General features: G+C 50.3%; 1 protein-coding gene across 1 annotated transcript in view; it reads left to right on the top strand.

Annotated features, from left to right (window-relative positions):
* Positions 1-17,189, top strand: part of CNTFR (ciliary neurotrophic factor receptor) — a 202,619-nt gene that overhangs the window by 24,955 nt on the left and 160,475 nt on the right. The gene's annotated exons all lie outside the window — the stretch shown is intronic.

The raw sequence follows: 17,189 nt of genomic DNA, 5'->3' as shown, positions 1-17,189 counted from the left end.
CTGTGTCTCCCACCATCCCTGAGAGGAAAACAGTGCTGCTGTGGGTAGTTCCATCTGCAGTTACTCTCTGTCCAGGTTGGCCAGGCCTCTTCTGCTTCCTTGATTGAGACTAATGCTATTAAAAAAAAAAAATGCAGTCTGATTTTAGCATGTGGGCTGCATGCAGCATCCCGTCTGGGATGTGGGACCTTGAATGTGCTGCCAAAGCAAAATTTTCCCCCCCTAAGTCTTCTTGCTTATCTACCTTTTCTCTGCTTTTCTGCTAGTGCCTTGCTGCTGAGCATAGGGCCTTTCTGCAGTGAGCTGGCGAAATGTGGTCCTTGAACACCTTTTTGAAAATTCTCCAACTGGGGAGGAGCTGTGAGGTGCTGGGGTGCATGGCCTGCATGCCATGTGTCTGTCCAGTCACCTCCTCGGAGGCTCCAGCCAGCCATGGCAGCACAGTAGAAGCAGAAAAAGCTCAGTAGCAACTAACTCCACGTGTAATGGCAAAAACAAAAACAAAAAAACCAACCAACCAAACAAACAAAAAAAGAGACAGACTCCCCCCTTCTCAAATTTAAGAAGATGACTGAAAAGGAAGAAAAACTTCTTTTTCCGAGGACTCATTTTGTCAGACTGACCAGTGAGGTACTGTTGCCAAGGTTAGGAGGCAACCTAGAGGAGGGCAGTACAAAACTCCAGAAAGTCAACAGATGAGAATTGAACTCTGGCTCTGATGCACCAGGACTGCCTAGTTAAATTTACTCTCTTAGATAAGCTCAAGGAAGCAATTGGGTTGTGCAAATGCCCTGGTGTTTTGATATCCTGGTGTGAGCACAAACCCATGTGTCTTTGCAGATCCTTCAAGAGCTACTGAGTGGTTTTGGTTTGGTTTTTATGCATTCCCAGCAGCAGTTCTGCCCCTTATCCCTGTGCTGCACTTTCCTGTTTGCTTGGAGCTGATGGAGACCAGAACACGCCTCACAGCTTGTAATGAGCATGGATAATACAGATCAGAAGTGCTCTGGGAAATGATGTTTTCCTTCAATTATATGTGCTTGTTACTTGTGGCAAGGGCAGGAAGTGTCCCTGAAGGTGAAGGGTGGGTAGAGTTCATGCAAAACCAAAACAGCCTGTTTTGGCTGGTTCTTCTAGCCTCTCCTCCCTTCTCAGGGAGGTTTCTTTGCCCTGGTGCCCGGAAGCCACACTTGTGCTCCAATCTCCATCAGGAATGGTTGCAGATGAGCACCTCAGGCAGTGGAGAGGGAGCACACAGCCTGCTAGCTTGCTGCCCTGCAATGAGTTGCCTTCCTCTCTCCAGACCTGGGTTTGTTTCAGTTTTTTGTTTGGTTTTTTTTCCTCTCCTACTCCTGCTGTATCTGCACAGGCTCTATCTAAATCTTTCCAGGCAGGGCCTCTTTCTGTGTGAGGGGTGTTGGAGCTGCTGTCCAGCTGAAGGCTCTGGGAATGCTGCAGAGACACAACTGGAAGTGGATGGTGGGGACAAGGTGGCTCAGCACTGATGCAGAGTGGCAGCACTGCAAGCACACCAAAGTCTGGTGTGCACAAAGAACTTGTGTTGGTTCTACTGCCTTCAGGAGAAGGTGATGGGAAAGCTGTGATGAAACAGTGAAGGACTCTTGTGGGAGGAAAAAGTGCCTGGGGCAGGATTCTCGCTGTGAGGTTGTAGGAAGCTTTACATCCGCAGAATATCTTCCCCTGTTGCATTTTTAGGTTAATAATTCTGTATCTGGGGAAACTGAAGTCAAAGGTGGACTTTGAAACGGGAGGCTCTTAGAGGTGTGAAGTGGCCCTGGAGAATTGCATCAGGGAGAGGAAAGGAAAAAAATTGTGAGAAGACATACAGCAGCGAGGGATATAAAATTAAGAAGTGTGCTCATATGTGGATTTCTGCAGGCCTGGGAAGAACAGTCAAACTATTAAAAAGTCATCTGCAAGGATGCTGCTAGATGTCAGAGAGGAGTGTGGATGCTCTGGAGTTCACAATGGGATGAATCTCTAAGTGTCAGTGTCTGTGGTGCATGATCTCAGCCTTTCCAGCTGGTGATGGAAGGAAGGAGAAAAGCTTTTTCACAGTACTGCCAGGGAGAAGAAAATAGAAGAGAGACAATAAGTCCATTAAATAGAATTGTTTTCTCACCAATTTCTTTTCCTCTCTCAAATTGAGAAAGAGGAAAAGATTGAGATCCTTGCCATCTCTTTATACCTGTCTTTAGCAAGTCTAAAAAAGCTCAAAGAGATGTGTGGGAGATTGGGAACAAAACATGACTATACAGAAGTAGCTATTAAGGAAAGCTTGAGGGTACTTTGAAAGCATCTCAAATGCTTGGCTAACCTCAGCAAATACTCTTCAGGGCATTAAGGGAATTAATGATAGAATTTAAATAACTGTGTCCCTTTGCTTTAAAAAAGAAGGTAGTCTGGTGCCAGGGGTGTTGACAGTGCAAAGGACGCCCCAGTCTGAGGGGCAAGAAGGGCTCCCAGTGAGTTGATCCTGTCCCCACATGAAGTGGTGTAATGTCTCTGCACTCTCACATGCAAGTTCAGCTCCAGATGCCCCTCTGAAATGGGATTACAGCCCCAGCCTGAAAGATCTGTGCCATTAATTACTCAGCTCAAAGAGGCATCCCAGGCAGCCGTGCCTTAAAGGTGAAGTGAGAGCTGCAGCTGGACGGGTGAGTGAAAACCAGGCTTTGGTGTTGTAGGTGAGTTTGAGAGTTGCAGAGCTTCCCTGACAAAACTGGTTTCAATATGGAAGCAGGAATGGAAGAACAGTGAGACTTCAAAGTGATGGTGAAGCTCTTTGAATGCCTGTCCTGACCTTTTGAGGTTGCTGGTCTATCCAAAGTGATCTTCCCCTTGATCCAGTCAGGATGGCTGACTTGCATTTTGAAAGCAATATAATCTGCCTTCTCTTTTTCCACTGGCCTGACTCTGAGAACATGGGCGTCTCCTCTGGCAAGTCACTTACATGTGAATTAAGAGATAAAGGAAGGTGCAGAGGGACATCTGAGGGTGGGCTGTCAGTAGATGCCCTTGGCATTGTGATGCAAGTTGGCTTCTGGTTCATCTTTTTGGCTGGTCCAGGGAAGGGGACCAGGGCCTCTCCAGTACTCATCTGCCCTCCTCTGTTACAGCTCAGGCCTTATTGGTCTGGTGACTTTCAGATGTAGCTGAGACCTGGGCACAATACTCGCCTCTCCAGCCTAGTTCACCCTCTAAAAGTGACCCACAAGCTGAGTTTTCTCCTTAGCCTTTGTTGTGTGGAATCTGGGCAGCCCTGGACGTGAGTCCCACTGCCAGCAGAAATCTTCTCCCTGCACTTTTGCAGGGGGTGATTAAGTCCTCTCCTGATCATCTCTTGGCTTAGTTGAACCAATCGAGTGCTCTGTGTCTGCACAGCAGGCTTTCCAGTTCCCAATTCATTCTACTAATTATTTTTGGAAGCTGTTCTACTTCCACAACCTCCTTTTTTTCCACAAGTGTGGACACCAGCACTGGAGGCAGTAGCCAGGAATAGTCTCACTGTGCTCTAGCAAGCGCTAATACTAAGCTCATGCTGTTAAGGATACTCCCTGGTGTATGCAGGGCATTTTTTTCCCTTAATTATATTACTGTGCTTGAACAGCCTGACTTGTGTGTAGGAGCCACAGAGCAGATTTGGAGCAGCATTTTGGGATGTAGGAGGCTCTTTTAAGTTAACAAGTGGGCTGCAGTGTTTGATTGTGCTGGCATAGGTGGTGCTCAGCCTGGAAAGGCAGCTTCAGCCAAGGGGACACAGCAAGGAGAGCCAGTTGCCCTTGTGACACTGGGCGTGCAGCTGATGCAGCGCAGCAGGGCTTTGCTTGTGCCATGGCCCTGGGTCCGAGGGTAGGGATGGAATAGCGATGATGACTGGGGAGGATCGGTTTTCCGCTGAGCAAGTAGGTGGAAAGTCAGGCAACAAAATTAGCTGAGTACACAAACAGTCTGGGCTGGAAGAGGTTCTCTCCCCTGGGAGAGATTAAGGCATGTGGTGCCTTACGTAGCAGCGATGGCCCGTGTGCGCTCGCCATGCCTTGGCGCTCTGAGCTGACAGTTGTTGAGCTGCTGGCTCTGTGCTCTGTCCTCGTCACTCCCAGCCCCTTTCCGGTGACCAGCTGTGGTAGAATATCTCCTGACACATGCTCCATCCTTCTTGCTGCTCTTTTCCCACCGGTGGTTGAGTGCCCTGCCCTCCATCCCTGGGGCACTTGAGCTCAGTTCTGCATCTTGCCTGGATCAATATGTCCGGGTGCCGATGGTGCTGTGGGACAGACAGGACTCTGTAAGCCCTGTGCCCTTTGGTTTGTGTCAACTGAGCTTTTAACAGCAGAGGCTGTACCTGTGAACATCATATGAGACTTCAGAAATAGCTGTGATTGCACTCAGACTGTGTCCTTGAGCTGCTGGGTGCAAATGTCAGCACACCCCTGGGCATGGAGCAAGTGCCACCCCTGTCAGCCTCTTCCCTGACACACAGAGGATCACAGAGCAGAGGTGATAGGTGCAGCTGAGCATAGCAATAAAGGTGTTCAGACCCTCAGCTGTTTGTCACCTGGAAGTGACAAACATGCAAGCTCTTGGTCCTGGCAGCAGGCTGGTGGGCAGTGATTTTCCTTGGATCCCGTAGGTGTGGTCTCTGTGGGAGGTTGTGGCTGACCAAGACCCTGCAGGTGGTAGCTGTTTCCAGTACAGGTCTGGAACATCCTACCCAAACTCCATGAAACAAACAAACAAACAAAAAAAATAATTTGTTGCATGGTTTGGTTTTGTTTTGGTTTTGGTTTGGTTTTTTTTCCTGCAGTGGGACAGATCTGCTATTAAGTGTCAAAACACCTTAGCAGGTGGTAACTTTTTTTGCAACAAAACTTGATGCAGGAATGGAAAACTTCCAGCAAAGTCTTAATCTGACTTTATTTCTGAGAAGGATGGGAGCTCTTTCCCCCCAACCTATCTAACAGGATCCAGATAAACATTTGGCAAGGTCTGAATGTAAAGTCCCTTGGTGGGTCAGAATTCACGGTACATGGTAAAGCAATAAGAGGCTTGAAGGTGTCTCAAGTGGCATTGCAAGTAATCTCTTTAATTCTGCTTTTAATTTATGTCTGCTAATGAGCAGGGAGGAGTGGCAGAAGTTTTAAATTCATCTTGTGTAACTTGGAAAAGAGAATGAAACTTGAGGAGCCGCCAAAAAAAGGGAAAAAACAGGCAAGGATGTGAAAAGACTGTAAGGAAACCAAAACAAGAGAGGATGAGAAATGAAAACTCCAGGCTACTGCAGGAGGGAAATTAAATCCTAAAGTGTTAGGAGTTTAGATGTTTCCTGTGCTGAAAGCATCAGACTTCAAGCATTTTGCAAATGGAGTCCAGGGGCCAGGTTTCTTTCTGCATAGTTTGGTGTGCACCATGCTGGGTTCCCATCAGCTGCCTGGCTCCAGATGTACAATTGCCCTGCTTAGGCAGGAGTGGGGATGGGGGGAGAGCTCTCTGGTGGTCTCCTTTCTTGGTGTGCATCCCCAGGGACTCTCCCCTGCTCTGAGGCTGCCGGTGTCTGGGCTGAAGTTAACACTGTGGGTCCTCCAGGTACTTGCAAATAGCAGCTTGACCTGATTCCCTGGCTGGTTTTGGGTCAAAGGGTCACTCTGACTCATAAGCTGCTTCTTTGGCAGCATTTATCACAGAGCCAATAACCTTGGTGTCTTGTAGCTCCTTTGTCATGGGTGTGTGCCACCAGAAAAGCAATAAGGAAGGAGCAGGGAGTATGGGAGGAACAGGTCTGCATTTTCTGTTCTCTCTTTCTGGCCTCAAATTCAGTCTGAGAAACTCTAAGGAGGTGTCTCAAGGTGGAAAACACATTGGAGAGGACTGGAATTGTGTTTTGCTAGATCCAAAGATGGCCTGTGGCTCTGCCACCAAAAGTAAAAAAAAAAAAAATCCAGGTTGTGCAAGTTGGGGGAGATTTTGCTCTGTCTCCAACTCATCCACTGGAGTGGGGCTTTGGAAACAGGCATCTTAAACCCCAGTTTATCTTTGTCTCCTCATGGCTGCCTCTGGACAAGGCAGATGTTGAATTGCATTGCTTCCCCTTCGTGTTCACGTGCAGACCCCCACAGCCCTGGCTAGTAAATTCTAAGCCTAAACTTCTCCACAGGAAACTGCAAAGTAAATATTCTCTTTTGGAAACTTCTTTCCCGGTTGAATTGACTCTCTTGGTACTTTCATGCATTTTAAGAAGTCAGAACAGCTCACAATTGAAAACAAGCAATGTTTAGCTCGTGTGAAGGGAAATAGTCAGGTACCAGAAAGACTGTCATTTTCACCATGCTCTTACAAAAGAGGGTGTTACAGTAAGCTTGCTTATTTCACTGGAGGAGAATTCAGCAGGCTTGATGGAAACCGGATGAGACAGGCAGAGTAAATGGATTTTGCTGGGCGAATTGAAAGCAAAGGAATGCACGTGTGGTGGCTGGTCAAGAATTAACTGCATCTTGCAGAAACCAGGAATGAATTAAGGACAGAGAACTAGGAAGCCCTGAAACAACATCTGTCCAGCTATATTTAAGATCTCCTCACCTGTGCTATGACTCCAATGAAAATCGGACGCAGTGAGCCAGGTGGCTCTGTTGAACTGTCTCGCCGCATTTTGGCTCTCCGTAGGCTGGAAGGATTAGGAGTGTTGAGCTCCAGCACGCTGCCGTGATGGTGTAAAATGAGTTGCCTGGGCTTTCTCCAGATGCAGCATCCCATGGGGTCACCATCACCTGCTGGAGGTGGCCAGGAGCTTGGGAGAACTGCTGGGGTAGGGCAAAGGAAAAGGTCAGATGCCTCCTGGTCCCTGACCCCCAGGGGAGGAGTGATACCCAGCCTTGCTCGTGGGGCAGGAGGTTCTGCAGTGTTTTCCCACTTTTAGAGGGTGATGCCCAATGAGCACAGTGTGGGGATCTCTGTATCCCTTACTGGCACAAAGCACTTATTCCCTGCTCCTGGTGCAGCATCAGCAAGGACCCTTCTGTTGGAGTGGGACCTCTGTCCTGTCTTGCTCACAGCTGTGTGGAGTGCTGGGGAGATGGGGCACTGGAGAGGTCTACAGCATCTTATCTGTGCCCTCTTCTGCAACAGCTCACTGCCATAACATGAGAACAAGGCTCCCATCCTGCAGCCCTGCAGGCTCTGAGCAAAACTGCTTGTTTGTACCATTATAGCTACAAAAAACAATATTCCAGGGCCAGGGGCATGGGAATGTATTGGTTTTGTATGCAAGGCTTTGGTGGTGGGGGTGGGAGCTGCAGAGGTGGTTTCTGTGAGAAGAGCTGCCAGAAGCTTCCCCTGTGTGTGACAGAGCCAAAAACAGCTGGCTCCAAGACAGACCTGCCACTGGCCATGGCCAGGCCCACCAGCAGCTATGGCAGAGACTCTGGGATAGCAGATTTAGGAAATGGGAGAAAAAATGCAGTTGCAGCCAGAGCCGAGAGGAGTGAGGGTGTGTGGGAGTGGCAGCTCTGCAGAGAGAGAAGGCCTGGAGGGAGGAGGTGCTCCAGATGTCAGGGCAGGGGTTGCCCTGCAGCCCATGGTGATGACCAGGGTGAGGCAGCTGTGCCCCTGCAGCCCTTGGAGTCCCTCCTGGGGCAGATATTTATGTGTTTTCTGTGGAAGACCTCATGCCATAGCAGGGGGATGCCCAAAGGAGACTGTATCCCTCACTGGAGCAGGCTCCTGGCAGGAGCTGCAGCCTGTGGAGAGGAGCCCACACTGGAGCATGTTTGCTGGCAGGACCTGGGACCCTGTCCATGTTGGAACAGGCTCTTCCTGACTCTGTGAGGGGATCTGTGCTGGAGAAGTTAATGAACTGCAGCTGGTGAGACAGACCCACATGGAGAAGTTTGTGTAGGACTGACTCCTGTGGTAGGGAATCCACTCTGGAGCATGGGAAGAGTGTGAGGATTCCAGTCTCTAAGGAGGAAGGAGCAGCAGAGACAACATGTGATGAACTGACTGCATCCTCTAATCCCCATTCCATTGAGCCTCTGGGAGAGAGGAGGTAGAGAAAATTTGGGGTGAAGTTGAGCCCAGGAAGAAGGAAGGGGTGAGGGGAAGGTGTGTTAAGATTTGGTTTAATTTCTTATTACCTTACTCTGATTCAATTGGTAATAAAATACATTAATTTCCCCAGGCTGAGTCTGGTTTTCCAGTGGCTGTAATTGGTGAATGATTTCTCCCTGCCCTAATCTTGACTGAGGAGTTTTTGCTGTATTTTCTACCTTCCCTGTTCAGCCAAGGAAGGGAGTGATAGATTAGCTTTGGTGGGCATCCAGCTTGGGTCAGCCCACCACAGGGAACTCTGAGCTTCATCCCCTGGAGATAACCAGGCAGGAGTCCAGCAGAGGGGAGGGCAGCATGGTTGGGTGTGCTGTGCTTCTCCCAGGCTGATGAAGGAGCCTCAAAACTGCTGAGGGCTCTGTTTAGTGTGTGAGGACAGCTACAGGCAAACAGCCTTTCTGGTGTCATCCTGAGGTAAACCACCTTGGCAGGGAAAAGTCTGAGTGCCAGCATAAAATATCCTCCTTAATCATACCCCAAGATACTCCTCTAGCAGAGACTTCTTTCCTAAACAGGAGTGACATTGGCCAGGTATAATGCACAACAGCAGCCTCCTTGTGTAGCAAATGTGACCCAGAGTGTTAGGAAGAGGATTTTAGCTCTTCCATGTTGGCTGTCTTGCCTCCCCGGTGAGCACTGAGGCAGAAATATGCTCATTAATAAAAAAATATTGTGCTTTGCCTCTTGGTAGAGACTCTATTTACTTTAGTAAAGGGAAGTTATATTCTCCATCAGTATAAATCAGGAATAGTTGCCAGTGCTGTGTCCCTTGGCAGGCTCATGAGCTCCAGCCAGAGATGAGGAGCAGAGGCACTCGAATAGGGGGCAAATAATAAGCAAATTATAAAGCTTACCATTTATAAGCTTATAAAAAATTAAGCAAAACCAGGTAAAAACTGAAGAAAGGTAGGGCATCTCAAGATGAGGGAGACTGCTTGGGAAGAGATAGCCTGGGAAATGCTTAAGAAGTGTCTGTTTAACCCTAGAGCACTACACCCTACATGTAACCCATGAATTCATTTGGATCTCAGGGCTGATGATCCATACATGGCTCTTGGACATTTTATTTATGTTTTCTGTGCATTTGAAGCCAAAACACCTGGAGTGCCTCTTCATCACTGACTTGTATAAGGTGCAAGGTGGAAATGTGCTTGGGCTCAAAGCCTTGACTGCATATTCACAGATTCACCTGGATCTTGCCTTCTCTGTTGGAAATGGCTGGATGTGAAGCCTCTGCTGTTCAGCAGAGAGATGCTGCCCATCTCTGTGTGTTGGCTGGTGGCACAGACCAGTTCTGCATCATGGCTGGTGTCAAGGCTGAATGGAAACTCCAGGATGAGAGGGATGGACAGTCAATCTTACACGGGCCCTGATGGCAAGGGTGAGCTAAGTTTATTTCCTCTTTGCCAAAAATTAAGTCCTTCAGCTTGCCAGGTGTAGCAGCAGCCCTCAGTTTTGCAGACCCATCAGTGTCCCTGCTGTTTCCAGCACAGGGTTCCGTGTGGCCCCACTACTGCTCCCCTCTGGACCTGTTCCATGTCAGCCTCTCCCTTGCTCCACAGCTGGCATGGCCACTGCCTGGATTTCTCCTTCCCTGCCAAGGTGCTGCCTGCATCTCCCTGTGTGTCAGCAGGCACCTGGATTTCCCAATTCCTTTGAAGGGAAAGGGAACTTGCTTGCCTGGAGCTCCCACTGGATTTAGAGGCAGACTGTGCCCTGGAGAGCTGTAGGGCGATCACTTTCCAGTTGCTGTCATGTCAACAGAGGCTTGCTATGCAGCCACAGGTGCTGTGGGACAGGCTCTCTGTCTGCTGGAGGGTTTGTTTTCTCTCACCAGCCTCCTTTGCTGGGTTAAAGCCTTTGACCTGATGAAGTCTGGCAAGCTGGGCTCCTTGTGGAGTGTGCTTTGGGAAGGGCATTGCTTAGCATTGGCTTGTAGCTGCCCATTGCAAAGTTAGCAGCAGGATCTTTATCTGCTGACAGCATTCCTGGGTTCAGCAGCCTGGCAGGAGGCTGCCTGGACCCAGAGCTGTGGTTATGCAGCTGCTGCAGTGCCTTTTGCAGCGCTCTCAGAGCCTTCTGCCACTGCCGTTGCCGGAGATGTTGCAGGGGCTGGAAGTGCTTATAGGTGTGGTGGTGTCCAGCTGCCAGGCTGTGTCCTCACTGACTGTCTGCATCCTGGGCTTTCCCACTACACAGGAGTACAGGCAGGGTTCTGCCTCTCCCTGATACTGCAAGGGCAGAGCATTTTCAGTGTGAACTACTTCTGTGCCTTTCACTCGCTTAGAAATGTCCTAATCTTTATGCTAAAGCACTTCCCTGCTCTCCTCTAGCAGGGCTGGGCCCCGGTGCCCCACACCTCCAGATTTGTCTTCCTTACCTCTCCATCCTTTTAGGCCCCCAGCCCAGCCTAGCAGTGCTCTGGGGAGAAGCATCCTTTGGGGAATGGAAGCTGGGGAAGCAGACAGCAGCAGGATGAGCAGAGAGAGCACCTTGCTGCATCCTGGTCAGCAGTGCCACCTGTGACTGTCACGTCTCCTGCCAGCCAGATGCTGCCCGTGGATCCCATCTCCCACAGATGGGCAGGCACGGGGAGCCCATCGAGTGCCTTTTAGCAGGAGGCCAAGGCTGCTTCTGGAAGCTGGGAGGACAATGAAGGCGCTGAAGCAGCCAGAGCACTGCCGGGGGCAGAGGGGGACAGGCAGGCAAGGGGAAGCCATGCAAATGGGGACTTTGATGTGGCTGCAAGGACCGGGGCTGGAGCATTGTTCCTATCACATCACATCAGTTTCACATTCCTCATGCAGGAGTGATCAACGCTTTCAGGGCCAGACAAAAGAGCGGGGAGATGAACAAAAGCGAGAGGGGGGGCTTTACCTACTGCAGAATAGAGGCAGAGGATGAATTGCTCTCTTGGCAAGCCATGGAGATGGGCTGGCGGTTGCTGTGCTTTAGAGCACCAGCTTAAAATTTTTCTCTTTTATTTAGAGGAGGGGAAAAAAAAAGGTAGCAGAAAGGGTTTCCTGTGTGTAAAAGGGGGTATAAATAAGATAGCACGACAAGTATCTGTGGTCCTCTTGCATTCCCTTGCCTGGTCTCCCCAAGTGATGAGTCTCATCCTATTGCAGAAGTGCCCTCTTGAGAAGAGCTGGCAAACGGGTTTGACCCAGACTGCAAGGTGAGAATACTTCAAGGGAACCTTCTCCCAGAATTAGCAAGGTGAAGGGGCTTGGAAGGGCCTGACCACAACCCATGGAAGATGGGGCTCTGCGGACCCGAGAAGGTTGCTGGCATCAGCAAGAGCTGTGTTGGAGGGAGCTGACCATTGTGCCCACCTCTCCTGAGCTGAAGTGTGAGGAGTAGAAGGGTGGAGGAGGTGAGGAAGCACTTCATCTTTGCAACTGGTCATTCTGGGGTCCAGCCTGCTGCTGCAGGGAAAACTTGGTAAAGGCCCTTTACTGGGCTGGTTTTTGCTGGAGCTGGAGAGCAGGGATAGAGCCCAAGGCAGAATAAGGCACACGTTCACCTGTGCATGTGTTTTTGTGCTGCCATCTCAGCCTTTGCTGCAGCCCCAGTGGCTGAGCCCGGGGTCACTGAATTCTGGCTCTGCTCACTTGTTTTTCCATCCCTGATGTCTCCTGGCTCTTGCCTGTCACTGACTCCTCTCTTCTCTGTGAGCCTGGATCCCCATTCTGCCTTGCCCTCAGCTTCCTGCTTTCTCTGCTGTATGCTGGCATGCCCTTACCTCAGGAAAGAGTGCATTGTACCAAATCTCTATTTCCCCCTTGCCTGTGCTATCTGCAATTCGGATTTTGCCTGTGTTAAGTGGAACTAAATAGCTCCTCAAGGATACTCCAGCCTCTCAGCCTTTCCCAAAAACCTCTCTCCTGTGCGAGCACAAACCTTGAACATTGTCCCCACTGCACAGCCATGCCCTGCTCTCCCAGCCCCATGCACTGCTCTGGCTGCCCCCCCTTAGCCCTGACCCAGAGCCCCCTCCCCTCCCTCAGCTCCGGGCCCCTCTGCCTGAAAGGCTGTCAATCAGGCTGAATTGTCTGGTGGTTTTGTGATGTGGAAAGACTCCCACCAAGGAGTCAAGGGCCAGGCTGAGACCTTTAAACTCGATCCCATTTGTGTCTTAAATCAAACAGGAATCCAGGTCCTGGGATGGAGGGGGAGGTTTAAGGGGATGCAGGGGCTCAAAAAGCCTCCACTGCCCCCCTTGAGTTTTCCTGGAGTCCTTTCCCCACCTGCACTGTGTGGAGCAGGGAATGTGCCCATGGCCCTGGAGTTTAGGGCTTTGTTTCTCTCTGTAGTCCTCTCTTCTGGGGGTTGGCAGCACTGCTTCCTTTAGCGCTGGCCCTTTGAACCACCCTCTGCCTTGGGGTACATGGCAGAGATGGTCACTGAGCAAGGATTGAGGAATATGCTGGGAAGTGGAGACTTACCTAGAGAAGTTGGGAGCATGTGGAGGTGGGGAGGTGGGCAGAACTCAGCAGCATCTCTGGTCTCACCAGTTTGTGGTGGCTGCTGCTGCATGGGAGGATGTGGGTGCAGAGGACAGATCAGTGGCTGATGTCCTGGAGATGGTTGCAAGGTTAAAAGTGATGATTTAGCCTCCTCCCAAGACTCTACAGGTAAGCTTGACCTTACGGGACTGTTGTCATTGCAAAGAGGAGAGTGCCCTGGTTACTGTCCCTGGTGTGCCCGTGGCTCAGTGGCTTGAATCACACAGTCCCTGGTGTTGAAATTCATCTGCTGGTGTCTACAGAGAGGGGATAAAACCAAAATGAGATCACCCAAATTCCCAATCTATTGCCAGAATAGGGCACCAGGGCAGACAAGGAGTGTTAACCACTCTCTGCTTGTCCTTACTATGTGTAAAGATAGGCTCAGTCTGCAGAAGGAAGATCATCTTAAATGGCAGGTTGAAATTTCTGCTTTTTTCTCTGGAAGGGGGTTTGACAGCAGCAGAGCTAGACCTGCCCTAGGGCTGATCCCCATTTCATCTCATGGGGCTTGCTGAGGGCCCTTGACCTAGGGCTGCTGCAAAGAGGAGGGAGAGCAGGGCTGGGTGGGGAGCCAGCTGCTTTTTCAGGTCAGTTCATGTGTTTCTCTGCCTGCTTGTGAGCAAAGGGTTTGCTGTTCTTTTTTTTATTCCAACTTCTTTCCAAAGTCCACATAGGTCAGAAATTTCATTTTGTCTTCCCCAGGGTAAGTTGCAAATCTCTTTTCCCCTGACAGAGCCGTGTTTTCAGGAGAAGCCTGGAGCTGCCTTAAGACATGTACAAGCTAAGAAATGCAGTGGCTGTGTTTATTTTTTGTGTTCTGGGCAAAGTCAGAGCTGCTGCCGGTGCTAAGTAAATACAGAGCTACCCTCATGAGTGACTGCATTAGCCAGGGCCATATTTGCTGCCTGCATGAAACCAGATGGATCTATCTGGGGACTGGAACAGCAGCTCTCTTGTGACTAGCAGAGGCAGAGCCACTGGCATTTGGATTACCAGCTCTCCTGTGCTTTTAACTGAGTGCCAATGTTTGACAAAACCATTAAGTTAAATTAGGCCCTACGTGTTTCAAGTGGATTCTGAGACTTCTGGCTGACTCATTAGCAGAGCTGTCTCTTTTCCCTTTCGTCTTTCTCTCTCCCTTTTTTTTTTTTCCCCTTCCTCTCCCTCCTCCATTTAATACCCTCCCTGTAGCAGGTTTTACTGCTGACATTTAAAAGCAACATGTGGAGACTCAAGGAGAGACCTGGCATTGGGATGGCGCTGCTGTGAGCCCAGACTTGCCGGGTCCCGCTGTGGTGGGCAGGGAGGATGTTCGGAAGGTGTTTGCTTGAGGCCGGCGCTGGATCCCACAGAGCCTGCGTATGGATCAGCCAGGGATGCTCCGCTCCCTGCAGAGCCCACGGCTGCTCTGCTTTTACCCATTGCCAGTGTTATTTATGGCCGGAGTTGCTGCTTTTGCTGGGCCGTTTCCAGAGGGCAGAGAAGGATGCCCAGGGCTCTCCAGGGATAGCAGGGAGCATCGGTGGGAACGGGGGCAGCGGCAGCACGGTCTGTCCGAGTCACCTTGACTTGCCTCTGGCGAAAGTGAAGTGCTTTAAAGAGGCACAGAGCGATGACCTTGTAAATGGATGCGTGACCCAAGTCCTTCCCCGTGGCGTCGGCTTCTTTGTGTCCCTGATACTGCTCTTCACGCCTGTGGGGAATCACTGGCGCTGGGGGGTGGTTGCTGGGGTCTCATTTGCACAGCTGCGTCTCAACCGTGCAAGCTCCGATAGTCACTGGTGTGAGAAATGCTGTCAGCCCTTCCCTGTCTCTCCAACACAGCTTTTCCTGGGGCAGCAGAGCCCCTGTGGGACCTGGCTCTGTCTCCTGGTGGAGCTGTAGCTGCCCTGCAGGGTATTTTGGGGGTGGAGTGTGAAGAGGCTGAGCACGACAGGAGCGCCAGCACCTGCGGCGCTGGGATTTGGAGGGATGGATGAACTCTGCATGAGGACCAGAGGCAGCTGCTTCACCGGAGCTGTGCTGCTGTCTGAGGTGGTGTCAGGAAAGAGGGAGAGCAGTGGCATGCAGCGGTCTTAAAGGCCAGGAGGCCAGGGATAGAAAAGCACTCAGTAGTGTTGGAGTGAAGGTTTTCCAAGCAGTAAATGTGCTGAGGGGGATTCGATGGAGCTTGTGCACTAAGGAGAAGATCCAGCAGCTGGATGGTGGAACAAAGCTGGAAAGGGCTTTCTGCTGGTGTCTGGGGTTTTGCAGCACTCTGGTGTGCTGCTCTGTAGTCCTGGTCCATGGAAGCGCACTGTGCCAAGTGCTGTACTGGCAGACAACATCCCACATAGAGGCTTCTGTTCCTCTGCCTGAAAACTTCAAAATATCAGTTGCAGATGATGTGGGGACTGCAAGCTTTGGAGAATCTGGTCTGCACTGCTGGAACAGCCTTCCCACTGAGCAGGTCACTGCTCTTTGCACTGAAATGCCCTCAAACCCCTCTGCTCCTGCGCATCTCTTGCCCCTGGGTCTTTGCTGCCTTGGCCCCGTGTTTATCAGGTCATTCTGAGATGTGGCCTCTTGACACACACGCTCTCCCCTCTTGCTCTTCCTGTCACAGACTGTCTGGAGAGGAGCCAGGAGCTGCACGAGGGGAGCTTGCAGCAGATCAACACGATTTTTGGTCTCGGGTGTGCAGAGCTGGAGTGCTAACCCACGGAAAGGAAGTCTGGGTGAGGCCTTGGGAGAATCTCAGCACTGTGGAAGCTGCTGCCATTGACAGCCGGAACATGGTGCCTGTCACCATATCCCCCTGCTGTGGGCACAGCCCCCACCCCCATCAGTGTCTTGTTTCTCTGGGTGCTCTCTCGTTATTTCCATGTTCATTAATGCTGATACGCTCAATTGCATCAGCTCGTTTTGAGGGACCAAGTGCAATCCTGTGCCTTCATTTGCATCCCCGCTGCCTAGCTGTTGCCCAGGCAATGCCAGGTGCTTTGACATCATTACCCAGCCAACTGGCATCCTCTCTGCCCCATTAACCTTCCTGTAATTGACTTCAAATTGAACGGGGAAGGGAAGGGGAGGGGAGGAGGGAAAACTGTCTTGAAACTGCAACTGTTTGTGCCACCATGGAGCAGGGCTCTTTGCTTTTTGAAGGGAAAACTGTGGCAGTTGTTTACAACTGGATACAACTAGGTTCAAGAGAGGTTTCTTATCTGTTAGGAAGCTGTGCATTTTGTCTTGGTTTGTAGATTTCCCCACCACCGTCTCCTGGGGGAATGAGATGTCAAAACTCCTTGGGGTGGTTTTGGGCAGGGGAACTCAGAGGGTTTGTGGGGAAGAATGATGTTGGAGATGCTGGGAGCAGTGGATCTGTGCAGCCCGGGGAGGGAAGGTGAAGCAGGATGTTGAGGGGCATCATGACAAACTTCTTAATGGGTAGGGAGAGGCAGGAGATGGAGGGGTCTTTGTAAGCACCAAGGGACAAGGCACATACCACAGCCCAGTTTGGGGTCAGGCATTGAGAATTATCTTGTCCCCATGTCAAACACTGCAACAGGAGTAGGAAATGGGGATAAGTCCCATCTTTGAGATGCTCAGCCCTGACCTGCAGAGCCTCTGTACCTGAGATGGCTGATCCTGTGCCCCCTGCATGGCATTGAGTTGAGATCTGAGTCAGGCTGCAATATTCTATAGCTCAGATCCTAAATCCATTCTGGTAACCACAAATACTCCTCTTTTTTTTAAGTCTAAAACTTAAATGTTGAAATAGTATAAAACTTCTCTGGCGTTTTTCCTATTTAAAGGTAGAACTTGCTTTTTGTGTCATTTTTGTTTTGTCCCCTTTTGAGCCAAAGTCACCCAAACAGATGCTTCACTACAGATTCTCTACCACTGAACTGGCATCTTCTATCAACTTGAGTCAATTTTATTTATTCACCTTCTGCTTGCACAGCACTGCGGCCGCCAAGTCTTCCTGTGTTTGCTCATGACTTGTGCTGGGTGTAATTCGTTAGGCTTAATTGAGCTGCCAGAGGAGAAGGGCAGTGCAAGAGTGGATGGATGGAACCCTTGGCATCAGCTGCTCGAGTGCCAAACCCAGCAGAACTGCTCCAGCAGAGCCCCTGGATAAGGCAGGTCTGTCCAAAGTGGGCAAGTGCTGAGCTTCTCTTGCAAGAGAAGAACTTCTCATGTGCTTCAAAGCTGGAGCAAAGGGGTGAAATACTTTAGAACTTTACTGCCTCTTATTCATTATTTACTAATATTATTATTTTATTACTTATTACCTGTTACCTATTAAGAGAGGAGGTAATTCTGCACTGTGTCCTTAGCTTTTCAGAAGGCAGACCTGAGGAACTTTTGGCAGGAGGGATAAGACCTAGGATTTCAGATGGTGTGATCCTTCCTGCTTGGCATGGGCTGTTTCTTGCATGGCTTCATCTTCTTATTCCCTGCAAGATGCAGGAGTCCACACAGGACCAGAAAAACCTGGGGCTTTTTGTGCAGACCTTGAATTGCTGCTGGGCTGTGGTGATAGGAAAACTGCTCATCCCCTCTAAGAGAGGAAAT

Source organism: Ammospiza caudacuta, chromosome Z (assembly GCF_027887145.1).
Source record: "Ammospiza caudacuta isolate bAmmCau1 chromosome Z, bAmmCau1.pri, whole genome shotgun sequence".
NCBI classification, from domain to species: Eukaryota; Metazoa; Chordata; class Aves; order Passeriformes; family Passerellidae; genus Ammospiza; species Ammospiza caudacuta.
Note: the sequence above shows the minus strand (reverse complement) of the source record. Positions and strands in the feature narration are given on the sequence as shown.